Source organism: Labeo rohita, unplaced genomic scaffold (genome assembly GCF_022985175.1).
Source record: "Labeo rohita strain BAU-BD-2019 unplaced genomic scaffold, IGBB_LRoh.1.0 scaffold_234, whole genome shotgun sequence".
Classification (NCBI taxonomy): Eukaryota; Metazoa; Chordata; class Actinopteri; order Cypriniformes; family Cyprinidae; genus Labeo; species Labeo rohita.
Window position 1 is genome coordinate 63,053 of NW_026128594.1, and position 26,536 is coordinate 89,588.

At 33.5% G+C, this 26,536-nt stretch overlaps 1 long non-coding RNA gene across 1 annotated transcript; it reads left to right on the forward strand.

The window, feature by feature from the left end:
• Positions 1 to 16,375: 16,375 nt before the first annotated feature.
• Positions 16,376 to 21,650, forward strand: LOC127159607 (uncharacterized). The gene is made up of 2 exons (XR_007826501.1): positions 16,376 to 16,512; positions 20,842 to 21,650. It is a non-coding gene; the product is annotated as an uncharacterized LOC127159607 (long non-coding RNA).
• The last annotated feature ends 4,886 nt before the right edge of the window (positions 21,651 to 26,536 follow it).

Below are 26,536 nucleotides of genomic sequence, written 5' to 3' on the forward strand. Positions count from 1 at the left end.
ATGTTCTCATAGACCCTTATGGCACATTGGACAGAGACACTGCATACCAATTTTCACGTCGATCGGACCAACGATTGCATAGTTATAGTCAATTTTATGTTTTTTCCACCTTATAGCGCCCCCAAGTGGCAGAGCTGTGCAATTTTTTTTATTTGACCAAAGATTGAGCTTATACACATGTGTACCGAATTTGGTGAAGATATCTCATTTGGTTCATGAGTTATAGTCATTTTAGTAAAAATGGCCCCCCACCTGACAAACTTTTTGGGGCCCCTTCGCAACGATGAGTCAAAATTTATCTTTTTTTTGATAATTATTGATATTCACTGTCCAGAGAACATTTCTGCACTGGTTTGGTTCCGATCGGACGAAAAACCTAGGACTAGTTCGCAAGAGTAGGTTTCGGATATGACGCCATTTTGCGGAAAAACTGTACGTCGTACGAAAAATCTGAGCCAGTGCACTTTTGTGCATATTGACCCAAGGATCACAACGATGTAAAGTTTTTGAGTCTACGACAAAAAATGTACGAGCTAGGGCCAAAAATGTAAAAAAAGTTAGTTTTTTGCGCTGTAGCGCCACCTATGGGCCGATTGGGCTGATACTTTGATAGGTTCTCCCCAAATTGAGCTCTACCATCTGGCCAAATTTGAAGTCTCTAGGACTTACGGTTTGTTCTGCACGATCAGTTTTACGGCAGAAAAAAAAAATCCTAACAATTATAATTAACAATATAGCTGCAAGCAGCAATTACCGGGGTTCGAGCAAATAAGGCCTTTAAGGTTGTGTGGATTTAAGATGTAGTCCTATGGAAAATATATGGCTAACACACTAAAACACATCTATGCTGGAGAATACAGTCACAAACACAGAAACCCAGAAATTAAATGGTTAAACTGTTATATTAGTTTTCATTAAGCATTATTACACACACACACACACACACACACATTTTGTTGCACATAAAAGTTTTGTGTAATATATGGTAGGTGACCAAATTTTGAATTGAAGTCTTGTCTTTTTAAGATTTTATACATCATTTTCAGGTTTCACTGTAATCGTAATCTTGTATTATTGTCAAATATGATATATCTGTTTAAATGAAGTGTTAAACTTTGACTAAATGTGATGTGAAATGTTATAACAGTGATGTAGTCTATGCATGAATTGAAATGAATTGAAAAACCATGAATAGCATTGTTGTACTCATTTCAATGACACATTAGTGGTCTTCTACTGACATCTAGTGGTTATAGTTGCAATTTCATGGCGTTAAAGACATATCCATTGTTTTTAAGCTTTATAACTGTTACGTTGCCTTTTTTGCCTAATGTTTATGAAATGTATGCTTGTTTAAAACAATATGATGATAATTTTACTTAGGTTTGTGAAATTTTGTTTTCTGTTTTATAGACCTCTGGGTATAGCGGTTTATGAACATCTTTTTAAGTGACCTGTTATCCAAATGCAAATATTCAACATTTTTTCAAATCATTCTAATATGCTGATTTGATGGTCAAGAAATATTTGTGATTGTCAACAGTGTTGCTTCATATTTTGTCTGTTGTCTAGATTTTTTTGATGTATTGAAAGGTAAAAATGAAGTATTTAATTGAAAATAGAAATGTTTACTGTTTCTTTATGTTTATTGTAAATAAATGTTTAGTAACATATCTTTTTAAAAATTCATATATTTAGCTGGTTTTGTTCAGATGCAAATTTAGCTAAAAGCCATCTTGGGTAAAAATGAGATAATGTGTGAATGGTGTTGATAGTTGTTATGCATCCATCAAATAGTTTTTGTTCAAACTCGGTAAAATAGCAGTCTCGGACCATCAGAAGTATCAGTACTTACAGCAAAACCTATACATTGGAGCTTGATAAAAGTGCATTTTTTAAAGAAAGACGTCAGATGGATTTAGCTGGTTTTGCATCTGAACTCTTCATATATATATATGAATTTTTAAAAAAGATATGTGACTGATTGCAGAGTTTTGAACAGTAGTGTGCAGTAGTGTTCAGTGGTCAGTGGAGATATTTGTTTTGTTTTACAGCAAATCGGTAAATAGTAGTGATTTCTGAAGCATCATGTGACTGCATAATGGAGTTAAAATTTAGGTTTCGTCACATTTATAAATTACTTTTCAAAAGTAATATATATTCACATAAAAGAGTTATTTTGAAATGTAATATTTTACATTGTTTTAGTGTATTTTGATGCAAGAAATGTAATTTTGGTAAGTATAAGAAAGTCGTTTTAATGGTGTAAAAAAATTGTATTGTTTTTAAAGGTCTTAGTGGTAGTGTAAATTGTAGATATGGTGTATGCTAAGGTAGTGTTTAAATGATACTGTGGAATATTGAGTTGTCATAATGTGATAATATCAAAAGAAGTTAAATAATGTTATAAAATTGTGGAGTATTGATAATACCCAGGCTATGAAAGTGCAGAGGAGGTAGAGGTGTTTTGTGTTTTAATGATACATTCTACAATTAGGCTTTGTAATAATGTTAGAGGTGAAATTGTAGTTTGTAACTTTGCATGTAAATTAAAAGCACACTGTTTTAGGCAAGAAGTTATATAACATATTATTTAATGTTGTATTTCAGTGTTAAAAAACTGTATATGAGCTTTTTTGTGTAAAAGAATGAACAACAGTTATGGAAATCACTGCGAAATCATTGTTTCAATGTTTCAAGATGTATATGTAAGTGTAATTAGAGGTCACTGCAGTTTCCATCTAGCATTGGTTGTGGAGGTTTCAGATGATGAGTACAGTTATGAAGAGTTCAGATGGTCATCAATATATATGAACAGATAGATAGATAGATAGATAGAGAGATACGTATGGTTATATTGCAAATATTGCTTTAAAATGTAAGTTTGTGCATTTTCAAGGCAGTATAGTTATTGTCATGGTCATATATGTGAATGAATAATGTGTATTGTTTACTGGAATATGTGAGATATTTCCATTTTTTGTGACAGTAAAAGTGTGTGAGATTATGCAATATGATGTGTTTTGCATTAGAGAAAAATTGTTTGTTTAAATCTTACAGATGTTGTGATTCAAAAAAAGCAGTAGGTGTGACTTTTTAGGTTTTGAGTTAATAAAAGTTAATTGTATAATTTTACTCTACTTATTTTTTTAATTGTTTCAACATTAGTCAGCCAGTGATGTGAGTTTTGAGTGTTCCCGAAGCCTGGTGAGCTTCAGAAGAAGTTCCCGCCTGGTGAAGGCGGCGGGAATCGACTCTGAGGAAGACGCTGACTGTGCAGCAGGTTGGATCTGTGCTCTTATTTTTTCGACGATAATCATCACGGGTCTCAAAGTAAGTGTTTAATATGTATTTTTAAATGTGTTTTAAGAGGGCTTTTGCAGTTAGTAGTCTTTTTTTAATGGAGTAATTGTAAACTTGACATGGTTATACTGTAAACACCGTTATATTCGGTGCAAGGAGGAATAGTGCGATGAAATTGTATGCTGTTTTAAAGGGGAAATATGAATGAAACTTACATGACAGCGGTTGTACATCTATTAATGTGCTAACGAATAAACTTAAATACCATGTGGTCGCCTGAAGGTCGTGTTATAAGTGTATGAGAGCGAAATATGAGCGACGAGTGAACGGTCTTTAGCGGAAAGAGCCATTCGAGGCGAAGCTGCTTGAAAAGAAACGTTTCATATACTGAAATGACGTTAAACAACGTCCATTTTAGTTTTTGAATGTATAATTCTAAGTGTATAACTTAGCAGCAGCTTGTCTTCTATTTACTCTGTCATTTAGAAGGCGGGAGTTCCGTTACTACTAGTGAAGGGTCGTTCTTGAACGATTCGTTCATTTTGAACGAATCTTTAATGTGACTCGGGACGAACGAGTCGTATAAGTCCAGTCGCGCAGCAACATCCATTAGTTTCTGTAGTGGAATTAGTTCTGTTTGTAACCTCGTGTTTATGGGGCTGTCCAGAACAGAAGTGTATAACTCAGCAGCAGTTTTGTTTCTCTTAAGCAGTAGATTTACTCTGTCATTTTGCTAAAAGAAAAGGCGGGAGTTCATTTTTGAACGAGACTCAAATACAGTCGGTAAAATGATCCGAACTTCCCGTCACTAGTTACTGTAAGTTTTACTGTACTGTAATGCATTACTGTACATTCACAGTAACAGCAGTGACACGTAAAAGTGGCACATACATTTGTAAATTCAATTAAAAATGGTCTGTTTTGATGTTTGATACTGCAAATAGGTATTTCTTGTTTAATTAATTAATTATTCTATATATTGCATGCTGGTTTGTAGTGCAGATATAGTTTTACCTTACATTGCCTGTAGTAGCTATTGAAGTCTCTCACATTAAAAAAAAAAAAAGTGCCATGTTGTAAAATTAGGATGGATATTTCTGTTTGATATTGTGGCAAGTCTACATAGTAATGAATTCTACTGTAAATATAAGGAATTCAGATTGAGTGTTTTTGATGGAGGATTAAACTTTGACATTTTCTTTTCTTTCAGGTTTGGCACCAGCATGATTTGGCAGTGTAAGTTGTGTTTAGTCTTATTTACTTCCTGATTATACTGCTTTCTGGACACATGTCCTCTCTTGCTGTTGTAAACAACAATGGCATCAGTTCACACATGGTTTCTACAGATTTTCATACAGTACTTGTCAAAAGTTTTGAAACATTATGATTTTTTAATGGTTTTAATAAGTATCTTCTGTTCACCAAGGCTGCATTTATTTGATCAAAGATACAGTAATAGTGTGAAATGTTACAATTTGGATGAACTATTTTCTCTTTAAATATATGTTAAAATGTAATTGATTTTTGTGATCAAAGCTGATTTTCTGCATCATTACTTCAGTCTTTAGTGTCACATGATCCTTCAGAAATCATTGTAATATACTTATTTTCAGTAATAATGCAGAAGTTTCAGCTTTGCTTCACAGCAATAAATTACATTTTAAAATGTGTTTTACAAACAGTTCAAAGAGTTATTTTAAAACTTTTTGACAATATTAGTGTTTTTACTGTATTTATGAGCACATAAATGCAGCCTTGGTGAGCTGAAGAGTCTTCTTACAAATTGTAATGTTTACAGACTAGACCAGTACTGTATGTCATTATGTGAGTAATGTAGTAAATTATGTTTAGTTTCTTACACAGACCAATTGTTTTGTTTCAGAAGACCTCACTACATCACCAAGCACCAGTGGACCACCAAGGGTGTTAGTGACCAAGGGATCATGGGTCTTTAGTGTTCTACTGAAGAAAGTAAGTTTCTAACTTTTATTTAAGGTACTAACTAATGTTAGTTTTATAAAAATGTATATATAGTTTTATAAAATTGTATTAGTTTAATCATTTAGTACTGACCTGAATAAGCTATTTTACAAAAAGGTGTTTATTTAAACTCCACAGGACCAAATAATGACTGAATTTATAAAAAATATTCCATTCAAAAGTTTATATACGCTTGTATCTTAATACTGTGTGTGGTTTCCTGGATGATCCATGACTGTTTTTATGTTTTGTGATAGGTGTTTATGAGTCTTTTGTTTGTCCTGAGCAGTTCATCTGCTGCTGTTCTTCAGAAAAATCCTCCAGCTCCTGCACATTATTTGGTTTTCCAGCAGCATCTGCACACTTGGACCCTTTTCAAAAGTGAATGTATGATTTGAGATCCATCTTTTCCCACTGAGGACAATTGAGCAACTCATAAATAACTATTACAAAAGGTGAGAACATTCACTGATGCTCAAGAAAGGACCACAATGCAATAAGATGCATTTGAATTGGATAATCAGGGTAAATTGTACTTGCATTGTCTTCTGGGAGAAATGTAAATATTTATGTACCTTCTGAAGTACAATACTAAATGGAAAAAAAAATCTGCAAACAAGAAAAATGTACACATTCAAAACATTCCTGTTCAAAAGTTTACACCCCCTGGCTCTTAATGCATTGTGTTGCCTTCTTAAGTATCAGTAAATGTTTTCACCTTCTGTAATAGTTATGTATGAGTCCCTCAGTTGTTCTCATTGTAAATAGATGGATCTCAAAATTGTACAGTCACATTTGGAAAGTGTTCAAATATGTAGAAAATGCTGGAAAACCAAATGCTGTGCAGGAGCTGGAGGATTTTTCTGAAGAACAGTCGTGAATCATCCAGGAAATGACACACAGTGTTAAGATTCAAGGGTATGTAAACTTTTGAATAGGGTAATTTAAATTAGATATTATTTTGTCTTGTGGAGTATATAAACATCTGTAGTGTTAAATTGTTTATTCAGGACGGTACTAAATAAAAATAGCATACAGTTTTCATGATCCCTCTTATTTTGTTAAAATCAGCATTTAACAATTTCTGCAAGGGGTATGTAAATTTATGAGCACAAGTATATATGACATTTTCACCAGCATTCAGTATGGGATTTGTCTGTTTGATTAAGTGGGCCATTTTTCTTCAAATGTTCTGCATAGCAAAGTGTTATCATTACATTTGTACTACTTAAACTTTTCAACGCAGCACTTGCTCAGATTTGTGATCATGTGTTAGAACTGTCTAATTCCTAACCTTGTTTTCTAGCCTAAACAAATTTAACATGATTGTACTAAAAGGATTAGTTCACTTCCAGAATCACAATTTACTGATAATTTACTATAATTTACTACCTATGTCAGCCAAGATGTTCATGTCTTTCTTTCTTCAGTCAAAAAGAAATTAATGTTTTTGACGAAAACATTTCAGGATTTATCTCCATACAGTGGACTTCAGTGGTGGTCATCGGACTGAAGATTAAAAATGCAGTTTAAATGCAGCTTCAAATGGCTCTACACGATCCCAGCTGAGGAAGTCATGTAGGAAACTTCATGTGCAGTTTGTTCATCATCAGTGCACTTAGGTTCAAGAAGGTTGGGTAGGGTGAAAAACTTATTTTGTTTTCTCCTCCAACTTCACAATCATCTGACATCGTTTAAATTTGTTTGCATGTTCGTTGTGTAAATACTGGGTTGGAAATTCTGACTACGTCATAAGTGTGTGATTACATAAGTTGGGTCGAGCTACTGCAAGACAAGGTGTGGTTAAAGTATATTCATATTTATTTATGTTATATAGAAAATGACTGATTGTTCCGCTAGATAAGACCCTTATTCCTCAAGTGGGATTGTGTAGAGACCTTTGAGGCTGAACTGAAAGTGCAGTTTGGACCTTCTACCCATTGGCCACCTTTAAAGTCCACTGAATGGAGAAAAAATCCTGGAATGTTTTCCTCTAAATCATAATTTCTTTTTGACTGAGGAAACAAAGACATTTACTTCTTGGATGACATGGGGGTGAGTAAATTATCAGTCTTTTTTTTATTATTTTATAATGTGAACTACTCAGTTAACAGTATTTTTTTGTTCATGAATCTTTAAATTCTCTAATCTTCAAGTAATTAGCATATACTTACCTTTCTGCTGAACCAACAGTATTTAATTGAACAGGAATGAATTATAAAAATGAGTTAAAAAAAAATGTACTCGATTGACTTGATTGAGCTCTTATCACTATTGTCTCTTATGTCCGCTGCATTCTCAAAACTCTGGCAGTTTGATAATACCTAGAATATCAAAATGAACTGCGGGTGCCAGATCATTTTCTTATTTAGTGCACAAAATCTGGAACCATCTACCTAACACTGTTTGGGAGGTAGACACACTCTGTCAGTTTCTAATCTGTTAAAGCATTGTTAGGCTGCATTAATTAGGTCAACCGGAACCGGGAACACTTCCCATAACAGCTGATGTACTTGTTGCATCATAAGAAAAATGGCATCTACGCTAATATTAGTTTGTTTGTGTTTCTATGCTAATATTTCTTTCTACTTATTCCGAGGTCACTGTAGCTACCAGATCCAGTCTGTACCCAGCCCAGATGGTGGATCAGCATCTTGAGACGACCTCTACAGCCCTAAATGTCAGCAGGGACCACGTGAACTTTTTGAGCCCCAGATGTGGATCATCAGTGAGTAACTTGTCACCTAGATGGCTTTTAGACCCAAATGAGTCCTTTGCAGTCTCAGTTTGCTGCAACATGGAATTTTGCATTACTGACACACTATTGTTCTATTTAAAACTGTAAAGTTGCTTTGACACAACCTGTTTTGTTAAAAAGTGCTGTAATAAATAAATGTGATATATTAGACTTGATATTGGTTAGTTGGTTATTAATTTGTTTCTCTCTCTCATTTATTCAGGAGGAGTCTGATGAACCAAAGCTTGAAGATGTTCTGGGCATAGTTTGCCAGATCTCTTTAACCAGCATGCTAATATTATAGCTTGAAGTAAGGGTGAACTCCTTGAACAGCTTGAACTCCTGTAGAAGCGGGACTGGGCTTGGCTAAACGCTCCAAACTGCAACACAGTTGACATCAGGGATTGTCATCTTCTGAATGAGTGGTGCTTGTCTGCGCAATTACTGTCTGCTCTAATTTTTTGGCATTATATATGCACTGAGCCTTATCACTAACAGCAGTTATTGAATGTAAACCTGTAAAAAGAAATAATTTTATAAAATTTTTACATTTTGCAATTTTATTGTTGCAGCTGTCTTGTGCTTTTCAGTTTGAAGCCAGATATCATTGTACACATTGTGTTTACAGGTTTGCCTTGATATTACACATTTACTTAACATTAACTTGCTTGTTGTTAGTGATGAGGCTGGGCAATTAAGGGCAAAAAAGCTTTTGTTTTAAAATGTTAAAAAATACTTATTTCATTCATCGAGATGTAACAAAGTACATCTACATTTGATATGTGTTAATGAAATGCTTTTGCATTTTAAGGTAATGAAAGTTTTGTGGTATTGTGGAATTTTTTTTTTTTTTTTTTTCACTCTACAGTGTATAAATTCATTTTCCACAATAAACAATATATTGTTGTATTTTAAATATTCATTTTCACTGTTAAATGGAGGAGGTTTAGAAAATTGTTCAATAAAAGTCATTTAATTTTTTTGAGTTATTTGTATTCAGTGTTTTTAAGGCAATCGGTTGTGATATTGAGTATTGTGTAATTAAAGTATGAGTTAACTGCTACTAAATAATATTGAGTTAAGTAATACTCATTTTTTGACTTTATATAAGTTGAAATATGTTTTTTTTTTGGGGGGGGGTACAACAGTTGTTGATTTTGTATTTACTATTGTTTTAGTGCAAATGGTGTAGAAAAGTATGGTTAAATGTTATATGGTACAGATTCATGTGAGTTGAATATTTTTATTTAAAATTTGATACATTAGATAAATTGTTTGCTAAAAATAAATACATTTGTATGTGTAATCTGTTGACTGACAATATTATTTAATACATTTGCAATTGGGCTTTGTTTTTATGTATTTATTGACTTATTTTGTGAAAAATGACTTTATTAATAATATTAATATTTATTGAAGGTTGTAGAATAAAATGTTATTGTGATTAAAGAAGATAATACCAAAATATGCTAAGTAATGTTATAAAGCTCTGGAGTGTTCACAGCACACAGGATATGAAACTGCAAAAAAGGTTGAGCTTTTTTGTATTTTAATGATAAGTTGTGCAAGTATAGGTTTTCAGTTTATATATAAATTAAAACTCAGGTTTTTTTTTTTTTAGTGAATTCACATAACACATATTCATTAGGCCTATGTACATTGTAGACTTAAGGTGTATTTAGGTCGTTTGAAATGTTTATGTGTGATTAAAAAATGTGTTGTTAATAAAATATATGTAAAACATATTGTGACTTGTTTTAAATTTGTAGTGAAGATGTGTTGGTCATATATTTTTGAAATGTTTAATTTAAAAAGTGAGGCCTTTCTGACAGGTAGCAGAGTAATTAGTAGGTTGTCTAGACAGATGTCCTTGTGTCAAAGTTCAGGACAGAGACATGTTGATACATTGTACAATGATTGATACAATGTAGCTATATGTGTCTGGGAGTGTCTCTGTGACTGCGTGTAAACAAATTAACCAAGTAATATGCAAAATTTAAACTCACGGTCTGTGCCGTGAACTTTGTGACGTGGAGACATGTCTAGAGTAACTACTAATTACTGTGTCACGTGCGTCACTTTTTTAATAAGATATGTAAACAAGGTGTTTAAAAGATACAGTTTTTTTTGTTGTTGTTTTTTTTTTTTTGTAAATGATATCTAGGTAAAATGTACATATTATTTTGTAATGTAAAAGAGGAAGGTTTATAAAAAATGTCAATGTAAATGAATTCTAATAAATCGTTTTGTGTGTGTATGAGGTTTGGGTTTGTAATTAACTTTTCATGTTTCATGTTTTGAATGATTTTATGATGAAGATGGAGAAGTGTATCAGTATCAGTTGAAGAGCTAGTTGTTATTAAAGTATCGCGAAGTTGATGAGAATAGATAAACAGTTGTGTGTGTTTTTGTTTAATTGATGTGGCAGTTCATTGACGTTATTTATTGACTGGTTTGCGGAATGCCGTTTGTTGTCAAACGTAATGTATGCAACACCTGCAAGACGGAGTAATTAAATCTAGACTCTGTTCACGTGATAAAATTCAGACGTTTATGTGTGCGTTTTAAATGGTAATGTCATAACAGTTCTATAGTAATTATAGAAAGGTTTGTAGAATATGGGTAAAAAAATCTAAATAAAAAATAAAAAAAATATGCATATACATATGCATAGGTATATATAAATCAGTACTGTGTTCATGTGTATTGGAATGAAATAACGTGTATTATTATTTGAGAATTTTTTGTTTTGTTTATATAATTTGAAATAATACAAATTTTAAGATCTGTTTGTTAAGATAGTAAAAGTGAAGTTTTGTGTTTCATTTTTTATATTTTTAAATAATTGCATTGTGAATAAAAATAATATGAGTGAAAAATTTAGTGTTTATGTTAAAAGTCTATGTGGGTTTGTCTATATGGAGGTTAGTATGGAAATGTGTGTTTATGAAATGCAAGCAATAATACTACTAGTACTACATATTAATAATAATAATAATAATGAAGAATGAATATTGTAGTATGGCTTGTGTAGGTAAGTTTTTCATTATTGTTTTGTATTTGACATTAATGTAAATATTTGACCTCTTTTTGAACTTGTCATGTGTTGACGTCTGTCTGTCATGCTAATTGGTTTGTCTGGTCTTGTCTGGGTTGCGATGCTGATGGGGTATATAAAGGTTGAGAAGGCAGAGTTTTGCAGAACTGCAAATTGAAATAACAGTCATCATGGCATCTGAGGCCAAGAAACTTAAGACAGCGGATCCAAGTATTGTGACTGGATACATTCACAATGTTTCGGTTGTGAAAACAGCGGCTTTGAAGAAAAACAAGTATTTCAATGCCGTGATTCAAATTAGTCGGGACGATTTCTGCGACGTTGCTGTCTTCAGTGTGGATAAACGGACCTTGTTTTTGCAAGCGCAAAACTGCAGGACTGCAGTTAGATTGAGCGGCATTTCTCAGCAACCTAGTAAGTATTTTATTGAACGTTGTCGGGTTTTCTATGTTTATTTGGCTATAGGTTTTTTAATCATATTTACTGTTTTGTCTTATTTTCTTAGGTCGTTCTGGTGAAGGTGTTGATGTGTTGTGCGGGAGACAGACGAATGTGACTGTGGTGACCGACGTGACCTTTTCGTACCGAGAGCCTCCTTCTAAGTCTAAGCGGACAGTGGCGGAAATAAAGAAAATGTCTGCAAGGCAACATGTAAGTTGCTGTTGTTATATTGCTTTAAGTTGTAGTGAATAATATGATTTGTGTAATGTTTTTACTTAGTGTGTCTGTTGTGAATATTTTGTCAGGTTGGTGAGGTCACTGGGCGCATTGTCCACCTGATGACCGCTACGGAGAATGTGGAGGTTCAGGGCAGACAGCTGGAAACGCAGAGCGTCCTAGTCGAGGATGCCAGCGGGAAAGTCCGGGTACAACTCTGGGAGTCGCAAGTGGGACTGGTTTTGTTTGGGAAGACTTATAAATTCCACAATTTGAGCACAAGAGAGTATCAAGGTGAACTTTTTGTAACCACCACACGTCAAACCACCGTTGAGGAGGTTAGACCTTTGCCAGGTCTTGGCGCAATTGCTCCCTGTGAAGTAAGAGAGGATCCCGTTATTTGTGTGTGCGCTGAGGTAACCAGGGCGGAGGTGGCTGTGTCTCGTACCTGCGGGAACTGTAGGTCTGCTCAAATGGAGTTTGATCCCAAGAAGAAGTACCATAGATGCGGGAAGTGCAACATGTTGCAGAAGATGGAGATGTATCAGCCCAGCGCCATCGCCAATGTGAGTGTATGTGGAGATTTTGGAGAACTTAATGCGCGTATCAATAATTCCGTGCTCCAAAGGTATTTGCGCAGTTCCGAGCTTGTTCATCTGCTGCGGGATGGCCAAGACATGGAGGAGCATCTGTTGGAATGCGGCTCTCTGAAACTCCACATCCAAAACGACAATGTGGTTGCTATGGTGAAAAGTGCGGAGGAAACCCCGTCTGACGCATCCTCGTCAGAATCCTCCGTGTCCGCTGCAGTGCAGTATGTGGCAGCAGGTGAAGCGGGGCCGGTGTGTGCAACAGGTGATTTGGAGTTGGTGTGTGGAGCAGACGAAGTGGAGTCTATGTGTGCAGCAGGTGAAGCGGGGCCGGCGTCTACAACAGCTGAATTGGAGATTGTGTGTCCAACAGATAAAGCGGAGGCGGTGTAACAGGTGAATCCGAGTCTATGCGCTTGTTCATGTAAGCCGAATTGTTTAATTTATGTTCAAATGTTAAATGATGTTCCAATGTAAATTCCGTTTGAATGTAAAGTTGTTCATATGTAAAATGATTTAAAAATTTATTTTTGTATTGGTATGTTAAGTTGTTTGTGGTTTGTTTTCTGAAATATTTCGTGTATTTCATATATATATATATATTTCTGTGTAAATTATGTTTGTTCAGAGTATATCCACGTTGAATTTGTTGTTCTGATTTGTTTTGTTTGTTCCGTTTGTTTTGAATGGCATTTTAATAAAGCGTTGTTATTATACATCGTTTTTCATTGACTTTTGTAAATCAATGTATATATTTGTGCTGGTTTTCTGTGAGTTAACATAGAATAGTTTTAAAACAATTTAGTTATTTATATACGTTTTATCGTAATCGTGTTTTCATAGTTATATTTTAGATTTTTTGTAGGTCTATAGGTTTCGGAAATTTCATAAAGTCTTAAAATATAAAACTAATAAGATGTCTTATTATTAAAATAAGCGTTCAAAATTCTAAATAATTGTTTTGATGTGCACATAGCAATTTAAAGTGGCCACGAAGCTTATGTAATTCGTAATTCGTATAGTTTGCTTAAACTTTTACATAAATAAATTAGTAGCTAATTATTTTAAAAAGGGAATGTTTGTATGTTCTGTACATTTTAAATATATGATGTAATGTGTATTTTAAACAGGAGCTTTGGATAGATTTTATAAGTGTAGTGGTAGTATGTGGCGAAAGGCCGTTTTAAAATAAATAAATAAAATGTGCACATTTATAAATCGTACATGTAAATAGTATATACATTCACAAACACAGTCGTTAACAGAAATGATATGTTTAAACTATTATATTAATGTATAAATATATATAAACAGGAGAACTTGAAGTGTCAGTCTAGCTCATTTAAATTTAAATTTCCAAAATTTTAAGAAAATCGTAAGCAACAAGTTTGGATTTTTTTCTTTTGTTTAGAAAGTTGTATTTGTGTGTTTTACACTTTAAAATAAAATTGTATTTTATATAAGATTTCCCAAGCAAGTTATAGGCATTTATTACAATATTGTTATAGGTGCTTTTCACTGAAAAAGAGGTCTGTTTAGTTTATTGACTATATAGGTGTTTTCAGAAATGTTTAGGAAGTAAAGCAAATGAAGGCAGTAAACAGTGCAAACGCAAACAGTGCAACAAGTAGTAAAAACAACTGCACAAATGGTCTTGTGTAACAAATATACAAACAGTGCAAATGATTCACAAACTACACACAAAATGAGAGGAAAATATACAGAGTGCAACAGAAAAAAAATTGTGCAAGTGTATAAACTATATAAGAAGAATTACCATAATATTACAGTCTAATGGATCGATGTGGAGCTGTATTTTATCAGACAGCGCATAGACACTTGAAAACAAATTGCAGCGCATTATCCCATATAAACCGCTGTTTCATCCTTGTTTTTATTTTGTTTTGTGTCAAAGTGCTCTGTCGTGTGTTTTTCTCTGTTTTTCAGAGAGTGCTGTCATGCACGTGTGTTATTTTGTGTTTGTTTTCATGCAGGCACGACGTACTTTTCTTTCACTTTGAGTTTGTTCAAATTTCCAAAGAAACATGCTAATTGGTGGTTCAAAAGTCCAAAAGCTCTGTGTTTATTGGTTGAATAGATGACAGTTTGAACCAATCTGGGCACGGGGGTGGGACTAATTGTCAACAGTCGTTCCTGATTGGCTGAGAGGAACGAAATGCATTGGTTTCCTCTGACGAATCAATGCGATCAAAATGTGATGACGTAATCACGTTCACTACGGAGTCTCTGAATATGCAAATGAGACTAAGGTGACAAATCTCAGCTTTGCGGTACTTTTTACAGCATTCAGATTGGATGAGCTGTTCAAAAGTTATTAAATATTTAAGAACAATAGCTATTGTAAACAGGTTTTAAATGCACATGGACACACATTTTGCTGTAGATACAGATATTTTGAATACATAATAGGTATTATGTTATAGTATGAATAAAAAAAAAATGAAAAGAAATTATTCATTTGAAATGTATTATTAGTTTAATTTAAAGTAATTGGTAACAAAATGCTTGTTCTCTTTCTAGTACCATTTTTAGATTTCAATGTAATTATAATGTGTTTTTATTACTGCATCCACTAGAGGGCGCGCGCGCGATTTATTCCAGGAGAGAACGTGTTTCCGTTTTGTCAGGAAAGGACACCATTTTGTGTTTTACGGTGAGGAGGTAAGCACATGGTGTGGTTGCTCTGTCTGTAATCTTAATCATCCATGCATTAATGTTTGTCATCGATGATCGTTTTATGACAGTATAAGTTGTTGTTTGTGTGTTTGTTTGTTTTGTGGTTGTATTTTGTAAATAAATGTTTAAAAGGTATCGTTTTATTTCAGGACTAGATTTGCATGATTCACTTGGTCATCGTATTGATTAGAAGATGAAATAAGTGGCTATAATCTGTTTATAGGACGTTTGGTGTTGTGATTAATATTATTATTTTAATACTGTTATTAGTTAATGTAATAAATTCTTAGTATTGAGATGTTTGAAAGGTATATTTGTAACTGTTTATTGCTTCATGTGTTATTTCTCTTTGATTAAACATCATTACCTGTATATTTTAAAGGACAGGTGATAAAATAGACAGACAGGTTAGTGTATTGTATGTAGCACGTGCAGTGTGTGCACAAGAGGAGCGTAAATATGTGAATTGATCTTTAGTGAAGAGAGTTTGATTGACAGGTCATGTGAGCAATCATATTCATATTCTGTGCTTTATGTTAAATATGAATAGACGTCGTTTAACGTGTCACTTGAGCAGAGGCAATACAGCGATCTTTCAGGACACATTGAGGAGCCACAAAACAGTTTTATTGTTTAAATTTCTTACAATATGATAAAATATAAAGCTGAGACCTTGTTTCATACCAGAATTAACCTGTTCTGTCAGCTGTTGTCAGCTTATTTTTTGCTCAGCATTTTTTTTTTACAGCATTTTTTTAGTGAATAAAAGCATGATGTGAACAGTTGCTAAGGAGGGTGGGGGTTTACAAAGACTCAATTGTAGCCTTTTTTACTAAAGCTAGTTGATGAATCTGTGGCATTTATTGCATAATATTAAATGTATTATTCTTTATTTTTCCTAAAATTCTCCAAGTACTATGAATGACAGGAATAGTTTCATAATCATTAGTGTATTAGTTTCATATTTCATTTGTAGTTAAAAGTTTTCTGTGTTTGTTGTGTGTATATAACTGAATGGGGCAGTAATGGACGTTTTTGATCAGCAGAGACGGGGCTGGTAAGGAATGTGTAACATGATTGACAGACGAGCAGCAAATTATGTTTTTTCATAGTCACAACAGCCATTGCTGAAGTGAAAGCAAATCCTATACAGTCAGTAATGCTCATCAGATCATATAATTCAGTGGATAAAGAATATAAATTATAATTCTGTCTAAAGAAACAAAGTAAATGTAATGATATCAGCATGTGTCTGAATATGCATAGTTTTGACTAAAAGCCCTATTGGACCATGTTTAGTTTGCACATAACTGTCTGCTTCAGTTTTGTCCACAGGCAAAATTATGCCATTTCATAACTGTCAATGCTGGAAAAAAAACTTGAAATGTAGTGTGGTATACATTTGTTTTTGTTTAATGTAATTGTTTATATGTTTTATATATTTTCCCACAGTTCTGTGTTGCAGAATATTTGGAGAAGACTGATTTGAGGTAAGATGTTACTTTTATTGTTTTTTTTTTTTATTTATTTATTAATATTGCAATAATATGGCATAATGAAGTGTAGTCAAAGGTTACATGCTCCTTGCAGAATCTGCCAAATGTTAATTGTTTTACCAAAATAAGAGGGGTCATACAAAGTGGATGTTATTGTTTATTAAGTACTGACCTGAATAAGATATTAAACATAAAAGATGTTTTATATATATATATACATCATATATATATATATATATATATATATATATATATATACACACATCACAAAAGAAAATAATAGTTGAGTTTATATAAATGATCCCATTCAAAAGTTTACAATACACTTGTACTGTGTTGTTATCTGAATGATCCACAGCTGTTTTGTTTTTTTTTTTGTTTGTTTAGTGATAGTTGTTGATGAGTCCCGTTTGTTTGTCCTGAACAGGTAAACTGCCTGCTGTTCTTTTAGAAAAATCCTTAAGGTGCCACAAATTCTTTGGTTTTCCAGCAATTTTGTGTATTTGAACCCTTTCCAACAATGAACATGCATTAAGTGTCAGGGGTGAAAACTTTTTGAACTTGTAGTTCAGGGTAAATTTAACTTATGTTATCTTCTGGGCAACAGGTAAGTAGCTTCTGAAGGTTAGTATTACATTAAAAAATATGATATTTAGGCAAAAAAAAAAAAAAAAGTATACATCTTTATTCTGTTCAAAAGTTTACATCCCTGGTTCTTAATGCATGTTTTTACCTTTTGTAGGATCAGTGAGCATTTGAACCTTTGGTAATAGTTGCATATGAGTCATTTAGTTGTGCTCAGTGTGAAAAGATGGATCTTAAATCATACAGTCATTGTTGGAAAGGGTTCAAATCCACAAAAATGCTGCAAAACACAAAATTTGTGGGGCCTGAAGGATTTTTTTTTCTGAAGAACAGGAGGCAGTTTCACTGTTCAGAACAAACAAGGGACTCATGAACAACTATCACTAAACAAAAAATAGCTGTGGGTCATACAGATATTAAGAACAAAGTGTACGTAAACTTTTGAACGGGGTCATTTTTATCAATTTAATTTTCACTTGTGCACTATATGTAAACATCTTTCATGTGAAATATCTTATTCAGGTAAGTGCTAACTAACTAAACAACATTTTGTTTTATCTGTTAGAGCTGCATGATTAATTGTTAAAAAAATTGCGATCTCGATTCAGACACTCATACAATCTAATTTCTAAATGACCACGATTTGGCCGCGTCTATTAAACTTTTGAAAAAGTCAAATTGAAACTGAGAGTAAATGTTGAGAGCTGACATTTACCATGTTTGGGTAATAAACAGCTTCACAAACATTTTTTTCCAACTACACAGAATTATTTCTGTCTTAGTCATTCATATTATCACAGAAATGCTGGGATGAAAGTTTATAGTTCAGATATTGTTGTCTATTGCAAAAAAATAGAGCACAGCATCTTTTGAAAGTAACTGGTGCTTCAGATAACATTTGTGTTGATTGCATTTTTTCCCCAGTAGGTGGCAATAAGTGACTCAAAAATGTATTTGTCATTGAATGAAAGCATCATTCAATTGATTTGTTCAAGAATGGTTATTTTTTTTTTTTTTTTCATGTTAAAATGTGGTGTATTAAATATATTGTATTTTAAATACATATACACTACCAGTCAAAAGTTTTTGAACCGTAAGATTTTTTTAAATGTTATTTTAAAGAAGTCTCCTCTTCTCAGCAAATCTGCATTTGTTTGATCCAAAATACAGTAAAAACAGTAATATTTTGAAATATTTTTACTATTTAAAGAAACTGTTTTCTATTTGAATACATTTTAAAATGCATTTTATTCCTGTGATTTTAAAGCATCATTACTCCAGTTTTATAAATGTTTTATAAGTATAAACAATATAAATGTTTAATTTCTATAATTTCTTGCCCCATCCAACAAAAATTATTTCTGATAAATGCTGAACTTTGGCTCTTTCTATTCATTAAAGAATACTGAAAAAATGTGGTGAACCATTTTAAATATTGATGATTATAAAAAAGTTTTTCTTCAAGAACAAATCAGCATATTAGAATGATTTGTGAAGGATCATGTGACACTGAAGACTGGAGTAATGATGCTGAAAATTTAGATTACAGGAGTGAATTGCTTTTTACAAGATATTGAAAAATAGTTATTTTAAATAGTATAAATATTTCACAATATTACTGTTTTTGCTGTACTTTGGATCAAATAAATGCAGAATTGTGATTCTCAATTTATCCAGAATAGGGATGCTCATTTTAACTGGTTAACAGTTAACCAAGAGAAAGACCAAAATTTTGACCAATTAATACAATCAGTTAAATGGTTTAAAAGGTCATTTAATTAATTAATTTTTTTTTTTCAGTAATTTATTAAGGCTTATAACATTAAGTTTTATTATTACATTTTATTATTACATTCAGAAATAGACCTGATGTCAATGCAAAATGTCTACAAATACTATAAACATAGGCTGGTTATTGAAAAGAAGTCAAGGTTACATCACGAGATGTGATTAAGGGCTGGTATCCTTGATGCAACAACAAAAAAGTAATGTTTGCGTTTCCCTAAGGTGCGTCTAGAGCTAAAGTTTGGGTGCAGGCGATTGGTTTTCTGTGTTCTGTAATGATTTGCATGTCTTGTAGACGTAAAGATATGGTTCTAGACTGACCAATGCAATATAGACATGATCTGCATATCAGACAGATGTCTCATGTTTGTTGTGAATATAGATTTTTGTTTTTTACAGTAATGACCAAGTAGCCAGTGGAAGACAGTGAATTCATCATAGTCTTATGTTTGATCAACTTTGCCTTCTCAAATCATCACGACTTGCCTAAAATAAAATCTATAGATTTAAAATAGTTCAAACATATAACAATGCTGGTTTTAAATGAGAAAACAGTCGTGGTACCCTGGTCTCATGTTTCCATCAGCACTGAAATGCAGGTTTTATCTGCAGCTACATTACTGGTGTGTTAATTAGCTGTGTTTATGCGCTTGATGACACTCCCCTTTTTATGCAAACACTTCCTCCTTTGTACAAATTATTTACCCACTTTTTCACAGTAGGCCACGCCTTTTTTTGGAACAGTTTTCAAATCAGAGGTGTGAAAAAACATGAAGCAGGGGCGTTTCATTATACTTTAAATCTATGGATGTTGTTGTTGTGTTGTCCACACTGATTAGTTCTTCCATGCTCTTGCAAGTGAATAAATGTTTTCCATGCATGTAAGTGTTCTGAAGTGGCATGATCAATTTGAATCAGTTAAAATGTTAGTAACTTAGAAATAAAACCAGAAGAGTAATTTTATCTGTCATGTACAATTTTTAAAAACAATATTAAAGTCTGTTCTTTAGGAAATTCTGAAATAGTGAAAATAGTTATGTCTAGTTGGTTTTATTTGTTTGTGAGTAATGAATAATTACCAGTCTGATCATTATATGTTAGTATTGCTTCAGAACATGTTTGAATAGCTATGTGTGTACACATCCACGTGCATACATGTGCAGTTATGATATTATTTCATATTTGTAAATATTAAATTTGTAAATTTGTACCCGCAAAGTAAAGCGCTAAATTTTTATCTTTATGAAGAAAATAAAAATATTCATATTTTATAGTTATTTTATTTGACACAGTTTGTAAGTTTAAAAATAGGGTAAAAGTATTTCAAATGTAAAGAAGGGGAGTTAGATTAGTGTTCATTGGTATAAATAAAGAAATGTAACTGCATGATTTACCACTGGATGTCAGTATAACTAAATAAAATAAGGTTTTGCAATTAAATAGCTTTGACAAGTTTTCAGATCTATAGTTGTTTGTAGGGATTTAAAGATTGAAAAATTGCTGACTATCTATGGATTTTGGTGAAATCCCATTATTTTCTGTATAATGTGACGTTTACTGAAATACAATTTATATATGGGTTATTTTTTCTTTGTTACATATGTGAATAATTGTGTTCTGTTTGGGTATTATGATCAACTGATGTGTTCCATCTTAAAATTGCCACTTTTATTAACATTTAGTTACCATTTAGTTTTATTATTTAAACATTTTAAAGTTAAACTTAATGCTTGTATTTATTTTATGTTTGTGTACATAAACAATGGAACTGTAGAAGATTGTACAAATACCGTTAAAACTGTAAAAGTGGCATGTAACAGTATTAATAGATCGCATTTTAATGTGAACTAACATTTACTGATATTTTAAATTCTTTACTCTATTGTGTTTGTGAATTATGACGGTGTAATATGTCATTTAATTTATCCTTCTATATTTTGTGTGTATGAATAGATGCCTCGGACGAAGCAGTCTCAGCGCTCCCAGGCAGCCAAGAAGAGGATGGCGGACCGGATGGCTGCTGATCCTGTAGAGGCTCTGCCACCTCTTAAAAAACTGGCAGAAATATCTGAACGTTGTGTGCATCACAACGTGATTGAAATACCTGATCTTGACAATTCTTGCAAAGAACCTGATCTAAACAATTTTCACAAAGAACCTGATCTAAACAATTTTCGCAAAGAACCTGATCTAAACAATTTTCGCAAACAACCTGATCTAAACACTTTTTGCAAAGAACTTGATCTTGACAATGTTACTGAAAATGATTTTGAAAAACCTTTGACAACCCTTGAACAACCTTTGACAACCCCTGAACAACCTTTGACAACCCTTGACAAACCTTTGACAAATCCAAAGAACAAAGAAACTTTCTCTGAAACTCTACCTGAATCTTCCTCTCTGCCTCTGTCTACTGCTAAACATACTGAGATGACTATGAATGCTGTTTCTAATTTATCTCCACAGACATCCTACATCAGAGGCTCTTTCCATCAAGGACACTACCGTTTTGGCCGGAATATGGGAAGGCAATGTGGTGCAAATAGTTTAACTGCAATTTTGATGTGTAAGATGAAAAGTGTGTTGCAGTGGACGAGAAGTGACCTGAATGCTGTCCTGATCCATGGAGATGAGCTGTACAGTGCCATGAGAGACACAGGGAAAATCAACGATCCTGAATCCGGCTTCATACGTGTTCATGAGCTGCCACACACACACATGCTGAACAATTGTCAGTTTGCAATAAACTATGGTGAATCATTGACTGGCTTGTTTGGTGTCAATAAATATGATGGAGAACTGCAAGGGTATGCTATGTCACTTGATGAAGCAGTAAATCGAGCATTTCAGACGTTTGATGCATGTTTGGTCAATATTAAGCTATTCATATGTGCAGCTGTCAGAGAAGGTTCGTGGTATGCAGTGATTGATCCACATTCAAGACGCAGTGATGGCAGATGTGTAGAAGGTGGTAAGAGTGTATTAGCTTATTATCCAAACTTGAAGTCTCTGCTTGTTCATTTCAGGAAGCTTGGTGTGTCCTTGAATGCACATTGTCATGAATTTGAGGTAACTGGGGTCCACGCAAGTATGATTGACAGAAACAGTCAGCAGGTGAACTTGTTCTGTCCAGTGATCCAGAAAACTGTTCAAACAGTGAACAAGAGTGAAGGTGAGCAGTTGGAAATGGAAGTTGATGTTGGCTGCAGTCAATCTTTGAGTGATTTCATAAACACAGGTAAAATGTCTGTGAATGAAACATGTGCAGAACAGAAAACAGAAACGCTGCCTTTATATCCAACTAATGAAAACACAGGTGATGTTGAATTTGTTTCACAAACTCCTAGTGTTTCTTTGCCATTTCGTCCAATGACACTACAGCAACAAAAGAGTGTTTGCTCAAAGATGAACATTTTAAATGTTGTGAAAGAACAAAATAATCCAACTGAGATTGTTGAAATGTCTGAGCCCTGTGAAACTAAAGATATCGTTGCTGATGGTAACTGCTTTTTCAGAGCGGTAGCTTATGCTGTAAGTGGAAGTGAACGAGAACACCGAAAAGTGAGACGAGCTGTAGTTACACACATACTGCAGAATGAAGCACAGTATATTTAGTATCTCAGACAAGGATACAGCTCTGTACCAGAGTACATTGCCACATCAAGAATGAAATTCATTGGAAATTGGGCAACTGAGATGGAAATACAAGCGGCTAGTGATTTAATTGGTGTAGACATATTTACATACAGTCAAAACAAATGGTTCAAATTTTCATGTTCAGATGGATCCTGCAATACACGTGGCTGTAAAGACAGCGGCATATATTTGAAACATGTGAACAGGTGTCATTATGAAGTTGTTTTGTGTGGAAAGAGCAAGGATGGGAACTGTGCGTCCGTTTGTCAATCAGCAATTCAAGATTCATTGTTCAACGTTGCATCAGATGTGTCTTCAAGCTCATGTGAGGATTATACAAAGAACGTTCAATACAACAATAGTCTTGAGTTCAAAGAAGAAAAACAAAAGAAAGCAAAGAAAAGATTCCATGAGGAAGAAACTTACATTTCAATAATGAAGTCCATCACAAAAAAAAGCAAGAAAAACGAACAGCAAAAACGAAAAATAAAGAAAAGTGTAGACAAGTCAAAGGATTCAAATGAGAAATCAAATGGTTTACACTGAAGTTGTGTTGGAAGAGGAACCTGATGCTGCATGCAGTCAATCTTTGAGTGATTTCATAAACAAAGATAATGTATTTGTGGATGAAATATGTGCTAAACAAAACACAGACATGCATTATGTAACAAAAGAAAATGCAGGTGATGTTGAATTTATTTCAGAAACTGCCACTGCTTCTTTTCAGTTTAGCCAATTGACAGTACAGCAACAAAAGAGTGTTTGCTTAAAGCTGAATATTGTACATATTGTAAAAGACCAGAATAATCCAAAAGAGATTGTTGAAATGGCTGAGCCTTGTGAAACTAAAGATATTGTTGGTGATGGTAACTGTTTTTTTAGAGCTGTAGCGTATGCTGTAAGTGGAAGCGAAGACGAACACCGAAAATTAAGGCGAGCTGTAGTTACACACATACTGCAGAATGAAGGAAAGTATATTCAGTATCTCAGAGAAGGATACAAGTCTATACCAGAATATATTGCCACATCAAGAATGAAATATGTTGGAACTTGGGCGACAGAGATGGAAATTCAAGCAACGAGTGATTTGATCGGTGTAGACATTTTTACATATAGTCAAGGGAAATGGCTTAAATACACATCTTCAAATGTTTCGTCTAATAGACAGAGCTGTGAAAACAAGGGAATTTATTTGAAACATGCAAATAGCTCTCATTATGAAGTTGTTGTTTGTGTAAAGAACAATGATAATAGCTGTGCCTCCTTTTGTAAATCACCATTTGAAAATTCAGTGTTTAATGCATCATTAAATGATTCAACATATGCTCGTAAGCTTAATAGACAGAAACTGCAATACGCTGCTAATAATGACGTAAAAGAGAGTAAAAAAATCCAAGTAAACAAAAGATATCATGATGATGAAAGTTACAGAGAGAAAGTAATTAAATCCAGCACTGAAAAGTACAAGAGAAATAAAAAGCATGAACAGTCTGTTAAACAGTACAGTATGGACAATGATACAAATCATAGAATGCTTTACACTATGTGATGAGTCTGTCTGTAAACAGTACAGTATGGAGAAATACAATAAAGATATAACGCATAGACAGTCTGTTAAACAGTACAGTATGAACAAGTATGAAAATAAACACATTTCACAGAGAGTGTGTCAAAAAAGTAAGGACAAAGTATTCAGGATATTAGAGGAAAATCAAACACAGTAAGAACAAATATGAAAATGGCATGAAATCCAAAAATATCATCAAAATGAAATATATAAAAATATGGTGAAATATTACAACATACAAAAGTATAAAAATGATATTAATTTTGCCAATAGTATTAAAATGAGAAATGCTATAACACAACGTGAAGAAGACACATCAAAAGAAAGGAGATGGACTATGTAATTGAAGAGTTTAAACAAAAAATATCTACAGGTCCTGAATATGTTTGTGCAGTGTGTCATCGTTGCTGCTTCAAAACGCAGGTCAAACATTGCAATAAGAATAAATATTTTCAAAAATCAACTGAAGTTGGTTGTATTGCAGAAAAATGTATAACACTGAATTATCTTCATAAATGTAACAAACATTGTAGTCAAGATTGTGTATATAAGAATAGCCCTGCTGAATCTTTATGGATTTGCCACACATGTGATAGAAAAATTTGTGAAGGTAAAATTCCAGCTGAAAGTGTTGCAAACAATCTTGCTCTGGATCCTATTCCGTTTGAATTGAACTGTTTAAACTCTCTTGAGCAACATTTAATAGCAAAGAATATTCCATTTATGAAAATGCTGGCTTTACCGCGAGGAGGACAAAATGGAGTTCATGGGCCTGTAACATGCGTACCATCTAATGTTACAGAAGTGGTGAATGTTTTACCAAGATCTGAAAATGATGATTTCATGATTCGTGTGAAGCTTAAGAGAAAACTGACATATAAAGGGCATTACGACTATAAATTTGTGAATTCTGATAAGATAAAAAGAGCTCTGGCGTACTTAAAAGAAAATAACAAGTGGTATGCAGATGTGGAGTATAACAACAGTTGGACCAATCCTCTGAGTAAAATAGAAGAGATTGATGAAGCAACTAATAATAAGTCTGATTTAGACATTTCTCAGGATATGTGTGTTGATAATGAACACAATACTGAAAATGAAGATGAGATCACTGATGAAACGCTTCATGATCGACAGCAGCATGGTTTGTTCATGGATTCATGTTTGCAGCCAGTGGACATTGCACAAGAGGTTTTAGATCAGCATTTTGATGGCATTATGTCCCTTGCTCCAGCAGAAGGCAATAATCCAGTTCGATTGTTAATGGATGAAACTAATGAAGCCAAATGTTTTCCAGTACTTTTTCCAAAAGGAACAGGCACATTTCATGATTCAAGACCTCAAAAATTAACACTGTCTAGGTATTTAAACAACAGAATTTTAAATGCAGATGGACGTTTTGCCCAAAATCTTGACTACATCTTTTATGGACAATATTTGTCTGAGCTCAATCAAGTTATCTCTAATGTATCTATTGCTTTGAGGAAAGGCTATGGCCTAAGCAACAAAACAAAAATTACTTCAGAAATGCTGACAAACAAAGACTCACTTCAAAGAATTTTAAATTATGATGAGGGTTATAAATTTTTAAAGCCAGTGAGAGGGAGTCCTGTTTTTTGGCAATCTGTTCAAAAAGATTTGTTTGCAATGGTGAGGCAACTTGGGCTCCCAACATGGTTTTGTTCATTTTCATCAGCTGACTTGCGATGGCCAGAGTTAATGCAGTGTATTGCTAAACAAGAGGGTTGTCAAACTCCTATTGATGAACTGGACTGGGCTGATAGATGTGGGATGCTGAAACGAAACCCAGTCATTGCTGCCAGAATGTTTGATCATCGATTCCACTGTTTTCTGAAAGATGTGATTATGTCACCAGCTCAACCCATTGGAAAAGTAATTGATTACTTCTATCGAATTGAATTTCAACAGCGTGGATCGCCTCACACACATTGTCTCTTTTGGGTTGAAAATGCACCTCAAGTAGACAGAGATGATGATGATGAAGTTGTAGCATTTGTTGATCGCTATGTCACTTGTGAAATGCCACCTGAAGATGAAATAGAAATGCATGAAATTGTGAGCAGTGTTCAACAGCACAGTAAAAGACATGCAAAAACATGTAGAAAGAAAGGTACTACATGTAGATTTAACTTTCCACGTCCACCGAGCAAAAATACTTTCATTACAAGAAGCAGTCAAATAGATAAGAATGAAAAAACAACAGATGATGGACAAAGTGAAAGTAAAGACAAAAAGACAAACAAGTCTAAGGAGATATCAAAAGAATTAGCTGAATCTATAATGAAAAAAGTAAGAGAATGTTTGTTGAACAGTGATGCTGTCTTTGACTCTGTTGACTCTATGTTTGCATCTATTGGTATAAATCAAGAGATATTTGAATGTGCTTATAACAAAATGACAAAGAAAACAAATGTTGTGTTGAAG